Genomic DNA, 9965 nt, shown 5'->3' with positions numbered 1-9965 from the left:
AACAATGTCATGAAAGAATTCCATGCAAGTGATTGTGGAGGACATTTATATTGGAAGTCCACTGCTGATAAAATTTTAAGGGCTGGTTTCTATTGGCCTACTCTTTTTGCAGATGTAAAGAAGTTTGCCATGTCATGTCACAAATGCCAAATCTTTGAGGGCAAGAGAAAGCTGTTACCCTGCCCCTAAAACCTATCTCAATCAAAAAACCTTTTCAACAATGGGGTCTTGACTTCATTGGAGAAATCCATCCTTCTTCCTCAGGCCAGCACAAATGGATCCTAACAGCCACTGACTATTTCACTAAGTGGGTTGAAGCCATTCCCTGTAGGCAAGCCAATGACACCATCATTATCCAATTCCTTGAGTGCAATATCCTTTCTAGATTTGGCTGCCCTGAGAAAATCATCACTGACAATGCTGCTGCCTTTAAGTCCAAAAAGATGATCAATTTCTGCCATAGATTTCATATTACCTTGGGCCACTCTACAGCCTATTACCCTCAGGGTAATGGCTTGGCCGAATCATCTAACAAAAGCCTCATCAACATCATAAAGAAAATGCTGGAAGAAAACAAGAGGAACTGGCATAAAAAGCTGGTGAATGCCCTATGGGCAGACAGACTTTCAAGCAAGAGATCCATTGGAATGAGCCCTTATGAGCTAGTGTATGGCATGGAGGCCAGATTTCCTTCATCCCTGGGCATTCCTACTATCAAGCTGTTACAGGAAATTCAGGCTGAACCAAATGACATTCAAAGAAGAATTAATCAGACCATTCATCTTCAGCAAACCAGAGAACAAGTTTATGACAGAGCTCAAAGTTTGCAAGAAAAGCTAAAAAAGATGTTTGATAAGAGAGCCAAGGCTGAGGATTTCAATATGGGTGACAAAGTTCTAAGGTGCGACTCAAGAAGAGAAGACAAGGGCAAACATGCCAAGTTTGATTTTTTATGGAAAGGGCCATTTGTTGTTTCTGCTGTTCAGGGAAATAACACTTACTTTCTTAGATCTATAGAGGACGGCACTACTGAAGAAGGCCCTGTTAATGGCCGTATGCTAAAACATTACCATGATCCCTTTTAAGGGATACAATGCAGCTTTGTATATATTTATGTACAGTCTTATTTGTATATATCAGCACTCTGTTTTTATTTAGTATAAGCAAGCCGATTGCTTAAATAAGTAGCAGTAAATTTTGAGAAGACACAGCTAAAGCAAGTGTTCCAGTTTTAAAGGCTCTGTCTCTGTACTAATTTCAACTAAGCAAGCAAGGCTGCACAGTTCACAGTACCCCAGTGGTTGAGAGATGTTGTTCAGGTTTCCGAACTTTCAATTACCTAAACAGGCAGCACAAAGAAGTTTTCCAGTCTACAGCAACTAACAGAAGATCAAGGCAGTCTGACCTGCTATTCTTGGCTTTTCACAAGGAAAAGCCATCCCCAAGTGGAGCCACTGTTAGCCTCCTGTTGCAACAGGTGTTCATTTTTCATGATTGACATTTTTACATGCCAAATATGTCATACTTTGTAGGCTACAGTGTTCCATATTTCCACAAGATGCCATGAAGGGTGCTAGTCCAAATGCCACTGCTGTATTCCAATTTTTATGAATTGTTCCAGTTTTGAAAAGTTTTTAAAGGGAGGTCCAAACAGTCTAATCTTGGTTTCCCTAGGTTTCAATTTCTTGTTTTAGAATATAGAGAATGATATTTGTCCAAACAGTTTAATCTTGGCAGATCTGTAGATAGGTAGAGAATCAAAGGAGCCCAACTGCCTAATCTGGGTCCCTGGCAGAAATAAGTGTAGACTTAGATAGGAGAACAGAAAAAAAAGAAAAATTGTAAAGCTGGGTCTGCAAGTCTAAGTGCACCCAAACCAAAAAGAAGAAAAAATGTTAGGTGAGTAGGCTGGGTAGGTAGCTGTAAGGTGGCAGAATGATAATTTATGATCAATTTTGTGTTACAAAGTGCTTTATCTTTTCAGATCACAGTTATCAGGCGGTTTTCATCTAGAGGAGCTCAAGCTGGAAATCACTAACTCCTCTTTCTTCTAATTCCCCAAGTCACTCACTAATTTCCCCAAAGAGGTCAAGATCTGCTTGATTCCTCTTAGTTTCATCATTTTCCATGTCATTCATCTTAGTGAAGATCTGCCTCACTCAAGGATTCTTTATTTCTCATCTATGAGTCACTTTTCCCTCGAAAATTAGCCTAAGGTCTCCCACCTTAGCGCCTACTTATCATCTCCATATTAACTACTAACTCTAGTATATAACTCCCTATCAGTTTTCCACTTCCCCTACTAAAACTATGTATATAAAACTTCCCTATGTAAATATCCCCTCCCTGGCAATATAGCCATATTTCTTCTTAGTCAGGGAAAAAGCAGTCTATCTGGGGCTATTTTTAGCCCATCCGTGTCATAGCAGGAGTTAGATGACACCTGGTCATACTAACAACCTCCCCCCTAGCCCTAAAACCATTCAAAAAAACCCATATTTCGCCCCTATCCCTAAGTCCCAAGTGTACATATATTAACCCGCACTCATTAAACCCATAAACCCGTTTTCCTAAGTCTAAACCCCCACCAGCGCGCATATTAAAATGGGAATATTCCCCGGATTCTCGCACTTATACCTCTGCCATTTCACATTCGCCGCCAACTGTTAGATTGCCCGCCCCACAGATCTACGATGGGCGGCCCTTCCCGTCTCCCAACGCACCCGAAGGATAGTGTCCGGGAGATGGGCGGTATTGCTGCCGTACTCCCGCCACGTGTCACCTTCCCGGGTGTGGTGGAGCCCCCTCCCCTGAAACCACCTCTGTCCAAAGGCGGTGCACCCAAAACCATTTACCGCCCTCCTCCATCCTACGTCAGCACCACGTCGACGCTGACGTCATCCGCTTGCGTGGCCTCCTACCACTGTACCGCCGAGTCACCCTGCCACGTCCCTGCCACGTGTCCTACCACATCATTAGACCCGCGTACTGCCATGTCACCTTCGTACATGCTGACGTCATCATGCTGACATCATCGCTGATGTCACCCACCGTACGAGGTCCCACCTGCTGACGTCATGCTAATGTCATCAGCAACTTTGGTGCGAAGGGAGAAAATCGCACTCTGGAGCCCCAGAATCAGTTTCTAAGGCAGTTTTTGATGCGCGATTTGCGCCATCGCTAGATAAAAATAGGCCTGAATGGGGAATCTTTTCATCACGTAGCCCCCAGCAATCCCGAATGGCGCCGAATGGCCCGTTTTTCTTCGCGAAGCATGCGGAAAGGAGCAGAAGACAGTTCTAGAGGAAACAGAGGCTAAACAGTGGCCATTAATTTTTTATTAGACCCACAGAAAAGGAAAGAAGCGACCCAATTCATGTGTCAGAGAGTATCAGAGGAAAGAGAAGTAGCAAAGTGTACCAGTTAAATTGTTTAAAAGAAACCTTCAGTTCCCAAAGCAGGTTAACATTTAATGGCCGCCAACAAAGTCAAATCAGGTAGTGAAAGCCCATCCCAGCTCTCAAATCACAGTTGAAGCATTTAAGGACACTGAACTACAATGGAGCAAAGACCCATGCACAGTTATTGTAGAGACAACTGCACCAAGCCACCGAGGACAACACATTTACTCAGTCCCCATACGGCGACCCTCAGCGCAGCTCAAGATATTTTATGCATTTATTTCTGGATGGGATTAGGTTAAAGTAATCACCTTTCCTCCAAACCTGTTTAGGTCAAACTGTAAATAAGCAATTTTGAAGAGTTTTCCCTATATATACCACCCTCTGCACTGTTTTAAGGGTTGGTCGGTTGGTAATTCTGACTAGAGACTCGCACTGTATACCTGAGATTTTTTCTATAATCAAAGACTGCTGAAGAGTTTGGAGTATGATTGTCTGATGTGTTGTTAAAGATTTCTGAAGACTGAATGTGGAATTCCTGTGCTGCAACCTGGAACAATAAGTGCATCTTACCTCTGTTTTATTGTTAACCACTATCTAGATAGCAGGAAGAAAGATTAGCTTAGAATTTGTTTACAACACTCTATGCTCAATTTCTGTTGTTTCTGTATGTTTTCATCTGAATGAATTGGTAATGAATATGAATTCCTTCTGGCTCATATTTACCCTAATTCACATGTGTTCGCTAATTATCTAGGGATTCTTTACTGCCCCTAGGTAGATCTCTGTTATCTCCTTCTGTTAAGCTGAAAGAGATATTCTTGATTGCCTCTCATTCCTTAGCATTCATTCCATCTTTAAACCTAAAACATTGTTTCATGCGCAGCTACCTTGCTCCCTATATCTCTCTTGCAATCAACAAAATGCACCACTAGTTTTCCTCCTCGACTCCATGCCCAATGGTTTGAAACTTATCAGACTATGCTTTGCCTCTCTACTCGAAGACATCAATTTTCCCACCAAAATCAAAACAAAAAACCCTCAAGCCCAATACCCAGCCTAAAATCAATTTCAACAAATCTGAAACACAAAGAGAGAGCCCTCTCTGATTGCATGGTTGGCTAGAACCTGTAGTCCAAAGTTGGTTTGTGGTTACCTCGGCGGTATCCCTTTCTTACAACCTGAGTGATAACATATTTAATGGATCCTTACTATCATTACATCTCAGCCATACTACAACAAATTTTGTAGATCCATAAGTCTGCCTACCTCGACCTAGTTCAAACTTCTCTGTTGATTGTGATTGATTACTGAAATATTATTTTGACTGCATGCATAATGGAATCTCTATTTCACCTTGTAGCCATAATTTAAAAAAAAATGACTCTGATTATCATAACTAGCCTAAGACCCAAATCCCTTCAGTCATTCAATTACTTGATAGAAGAACATAGAGAGAGAGAGCCCTCTCCATGGCTATAGGAGATGGACCTTAGCCTAAAAGTGCTTTGTTGTTACCTCTGGGATTTATCTCCTCACCCTTAAGAAATTTACGGAGTGCTAACACATCCCATAATGATGATATTCTCTATTATAAAGAACATGCGTTGAAATACAAATTCTCAAAATGTGATGATAGTAGATATCAAATTGATAAAGTAACAAAAAAGGTTCCTCACAAGGGTCTTCATTATATTCCCATAATTATAGATCTGCAAAAGTTGTTCAAGTGTAAAAGCATAGCAGAACTTATGGATTACCATGCAAGGAATAGAAGTGAATATGGTGTTCTTTGAATTCCTGCAGATGGATATGCATTTAGGAATATAGAGGAAAAGTGGCTAGAGTTTAAAAGAGAACCTCATAATCTTAGGCTTTCATTAATAGCTGATGGTGTCAATCCATTTGGAGAGGCCAAATATACTTACTCGGTGTGGCCCATTTTTGTTATCAACAATAACATTCCTCTGTGGAAGTCAATAAAGAGGGAGAACATAATGTTGACAATGATTTTTTAATCTAGGTGGATGTTGGTGGCCACCCACCTATCCCACTTGGACCCCCACAATTGTCTCTCTCAGGTGCCAAAGTTACAACCCCAGGAATTCGATGTAACAATTTACCCAAAATGGGGCCCATAGTTTGGCCTTAATCTTCTAGGGTTAGGTTTTTGGATGTTTAGGATTTTCCATTATTTCTCAACAATAAATAGGCCTTCAAGCCTCATTTTAACACAGTTTAGAGGCATGTATCTGCCACATCTCTTCTCAGAGATAAGCTATCATCACCCTAGCTAGTTTATTTCCATTTCTGTAAGTATATTTCAGTATTTTACGTGAATGAAATGAAGTATTATTTCTACTGCATCTTTGCGTTTATGGTTATCTCTGTAATTTGTTTCGTTCCTGTTTAAAATTCGGATCAGTGGTATTAGGTGGTTTTCTTTTTCTCTATTTTTCTTTGCGTGTCCCTAATGAGGTCAGGATATAAGGAGTTAGGGCTTGAACTGGTTGAACCTTTGCAAGACCAGCCTCGCAAATCCCGATGGTCTGCCATGGCGAATGAAAGGAAAGATGAGGGGGTAGGAGATCCTATCAAAATCTTGCTCGAAGAAGCCCTCGAGTGACAAAGGAACGCGATGATGGACAACTTTGCCTAGATCCTTCAGCGGCTACCTAGAGGCGATGCATTGGCTTCCAACAGCTACTCTGGAAATGCCACATTGTTTAAGGTATAAGTTAATTTTGAAATCCCCATATTTGAGGGTCAGATAGATGCAAATTCCATAGGTAAATGGTTAAATCTACTAGAGGGTTATTTTTTTGTTCATGTTTTTCTCCAGTCGTTAAAAGATTATTTTTTCTCTTCTCAAATCAAGCCCCCACATCAAGGACTGGTGGGAAGCCTACTATGAGTAGAAGGATGAAAGTACGGGCTCACTATTTTCAACCGCACCCACTTGGAATTCATTCCAGGATTCCATGAAGGAGCAGTATTACCCTGTCAAAAGCTATGAGGACAAATACGTAAAGTGGACCATGCTATGATAGGGAAGGGACCAAGATGTGTCGGAGTTCACAAAAATTTTTCATACCCTTCGCACACAATTGGGCATCAAAGAATCTGAGTTCCGTCTGGTACTCAAATACCACAACTGCCTACACAAATATATCCAAGAAGAGATGGAATTCCTAAACATCTCCTCACTCGGCACTATGTACCGGTACGCTGTCAAAATCTAGCAAAAGTTCAAATAGAAGAAGCGAGACTTTGGATCTGCGAATCTGAAGACCAAAAGAAAAGCCAAGGCGGGGTGACCCAAGACAACCCGGCGAAGCCACAAGAAAAGAACAACACCATGAAGTCAAAGAAGGACACAGGAAAGTGGTCTGAGTTCCACAAGAGCCCCACTCACAACACAAGTGAGTGTCGAACCAAGCAATTGCTGGTGGCCAAGTTGAAGGCTTCAGAATCAGATGCATGTTCCGACCCTAAGTTAGAACTCGACAAGGGAAATGGCAAAGGGAAGCAAATCATTGATGCAGAGCCCAGTGTCACTGTTGCCACCGCCAAGATCCACAATAATGAGCCCGAAGATCTAGAGGAGGGGGAGCGTCTTTTCCACTCATAGATGTGGGTGAAGGGTTTGCCGCTGCAATTCATTGTTAACAGTGGAAGCCAAAAGAACCTCATTTCGGCAGAGGTCGTGAAGCGGTTGGGCCTACCAACTACACCACACTTGCAGCCATACAGTATCGGGTGGCTTCACGAAGGACAAGATCTCTGAGTTCGACAGCAGTGCCGCCTTCCCTACAGCGTCAAGCCCCTCACAGACGAGGTATTGTCTGATGTTACACCTCTGGATATTTGTGATGTACTATTTGGCTAGCCATACTTGTGGAGGTGACATGCTGCGTATGATTCAAGGCCTCGCACTGTTATTATTACTTTAGGTAATTCATTATACAGGATACCAGAGGTAGCCCCACCTACTACCACCTCTTTGATCTCTACTAAGAAATGCAGCAAGATCGTCTCCCAGACTAGGAAATTCATTTTCTGTCTAGTTCGCTCCCAAAGTAAGGGGAAGATCGTAGCCACATCCATGACCCCCGTGAAGGGTTCCTCCACGCAGTAGCAGCAGAAAAGGGATACGGTTATGACGGAACACAGGAAAAACTTCTCCTCACCCACAGGGGTACCACACAAGTTTCAGGTGGTTGACAAAGTCTCGTTGCATCTGCAGAAAGAACGCCTGACAAGAGCCCATCATAACCTCAGGCCACTCTGACATGGTCCTTACAGCATTACCAAGGTTGTGGGAAACAATGCTTTGGAGCACAACATTCCTCCATTCCTTCGTTTGCACCGAGTGTTCAATTTGGAATGCCCTTGACCATGCTTCCCACCATTACTGGACACATCAGAGATTGCAAAATAGCTCACCAGGGACCAAGCTCAGTAGATGGAGGAACTCAACACAATGGGGACCATTGCTTCCTAAGGGGGGGAGGAATGATCTAGGTGGATGTTGGTGGCCACCCACCTATCCCACTTGGACCCCCACAACTGTCTCTGTCAGTTTTTCAGTTTCCTTATTTGTAGCACAATTTTACTATTTTTAGCAATTTTCTGGGGCACTAAATTCCGGAGCCATTTTGAGGCCATAAACGACGTTTTTTGGGAAATCTGGGAGCAACATGGTTCCATGGACTGATGTTTCTCTTCCCAAAGTTATAGTTCTCGGATAGATATTTCTAACGAGCTATTGTACGCGTCAAACGGAGATCGGGTGCCAAAGTTACGACCCCGGGAAGTTGATGTACCAATTTACCCAAAACGGGGTACATAATCTGGCGTTTCATCTTCTAGGGTTAGGTTTTTGGATGTTTAGGGTTTTCCATTGTTTCTCAACAATAAATAGGCCTTCAACCCTCATTGTAACATAGTTCAAAGGCATGTAGCCACCACATCTCTTCTCAGAGATAAGCTACCATCGCCCTAGATGGTTTATTTCCAATTCTCTTTGTAAGCATATTTCAGTATTTTACATTAATGAAATGAAGTATTATTTCCATTGCATCTCTGTGTTTATGGTTATCTCTGTAATTTGTTGTGTTCCTGTTTAAAATCTGGATCATTGTTCCAGGTATTAATTTGTTTGGAAATTTTTTTTTTGGCACAATAACATCTCATTTGTCTTGTTTGTTTCATAATCATGTCTTATATTATTTTGTTAATTTACTCATATATGTTCAATTATGCCTTATAATTACATATTATAAAAAAAAAAATATTTACTCATAGTTGTAGTAATTATGTATCGTGTGTTCAATCAATTAGGTAAGTACTAGGTCAAAGATATGAATGTATATATCAAGCCTCTTATTGATGAGTTAGTGGAGTTATGGAACAATGCCACTATATATGATATCTCTAGACTAGTAGTTGCACAAAGGGAATTTGAATTCCATGCAATGCTTATATGGACAATTCATGATGCCCCAGGGCTAACACATTTTTTTGGTATGTCATAATGTTACCCTACACTTTAGTAATGTTTAATTTTATGAAGTTCATTTAAATTATGTCTCTTAAATAGTTTTACCTTCATTGTACTTATTCAAAATAATTTATCTAAAAATTATTCCATCTCTTATAGGTCTTCAAACAAAAGGTAAATTTGCTTGTCCAGTTTGTAGTCCTGAGACTAAATATTGTCGTTCAAGAAGCTTAGGAAAGGAGTTGGTTGATGAGTATAGGAACTTTCCTTTTAAGAACCATGAAGAGTGACACCTCGTGCATGGAAGTTGCAATATAATAGATTCACTCAAGGTATGGATCAAATTGTCTATGTATCAATATACACTATATTTTTGGATTATTTTATCTTTTTATGGCATTTTATTCACTATATTAATTGACAGGTTATATTGTTGTTATAATATATTTATCTATGATTCACATTGTAGGTCATGAAAGCATTAATAATAGGGCACTTCCACAAGGAATGAAAAGTTATCCCGAGAAATTCAATAGACTCCACTACTATGAGCACCTAGAAATTGTTCATTTGCTTGATACAATGCACATCAGGAAGAATGTAATAGAGACCTTATAGTGAATATTAGATGAAAGGAGAGATAAAGAAAAGAAAATCAATATTTGTAATGACATTAAGGAAGCCAACCATGCATTGCAAAGTGAAATTCATTCAAATATCAATGGAGACGACCAAAATATAAGCACCCTTCCATGGTTATTGACATAGCAGCAAAGAAAGCATGTTAAAGAGGTTATTGAAAAAATTAAATTTCCAACTAGATTTTCTTCAAACATAAAGAATATCCTAACAAATAAAGGTGAATTAGGTGGGGTAAAAAATCATGATTGGCATATGTTCATTAAGGTAATTATTTTGGTGTATATATATTTTATACATTGGTGAAACATCTTGTTAATTAGTGTTTTTTTCTATTAATTTGGGAAAAAATAATGATTGATCATTATTTTTGTTACAGTATGTTCTACCTTTATCTCTCCCAGAAAACTTTGACAACAATT

The sequence above is a fragment of the Pinus tabuliformis genome, chromosome 6 (assembly GCF_031772625.1).
Source record: "Pinus tabuliformis cultivar Carrire ecotype Pingquan chromosome 6, CPIR1, whole genome shotgun sequence".
Lineage (NCBI taxonomy): Eukaryota > Viridiplantae > Streptophyta > Pinopsida > Pinales > Pinaceae > Pinus > Pinus tabuliformis.
This window is presented reverse-complemented; position numbering follows the sequence as displayed.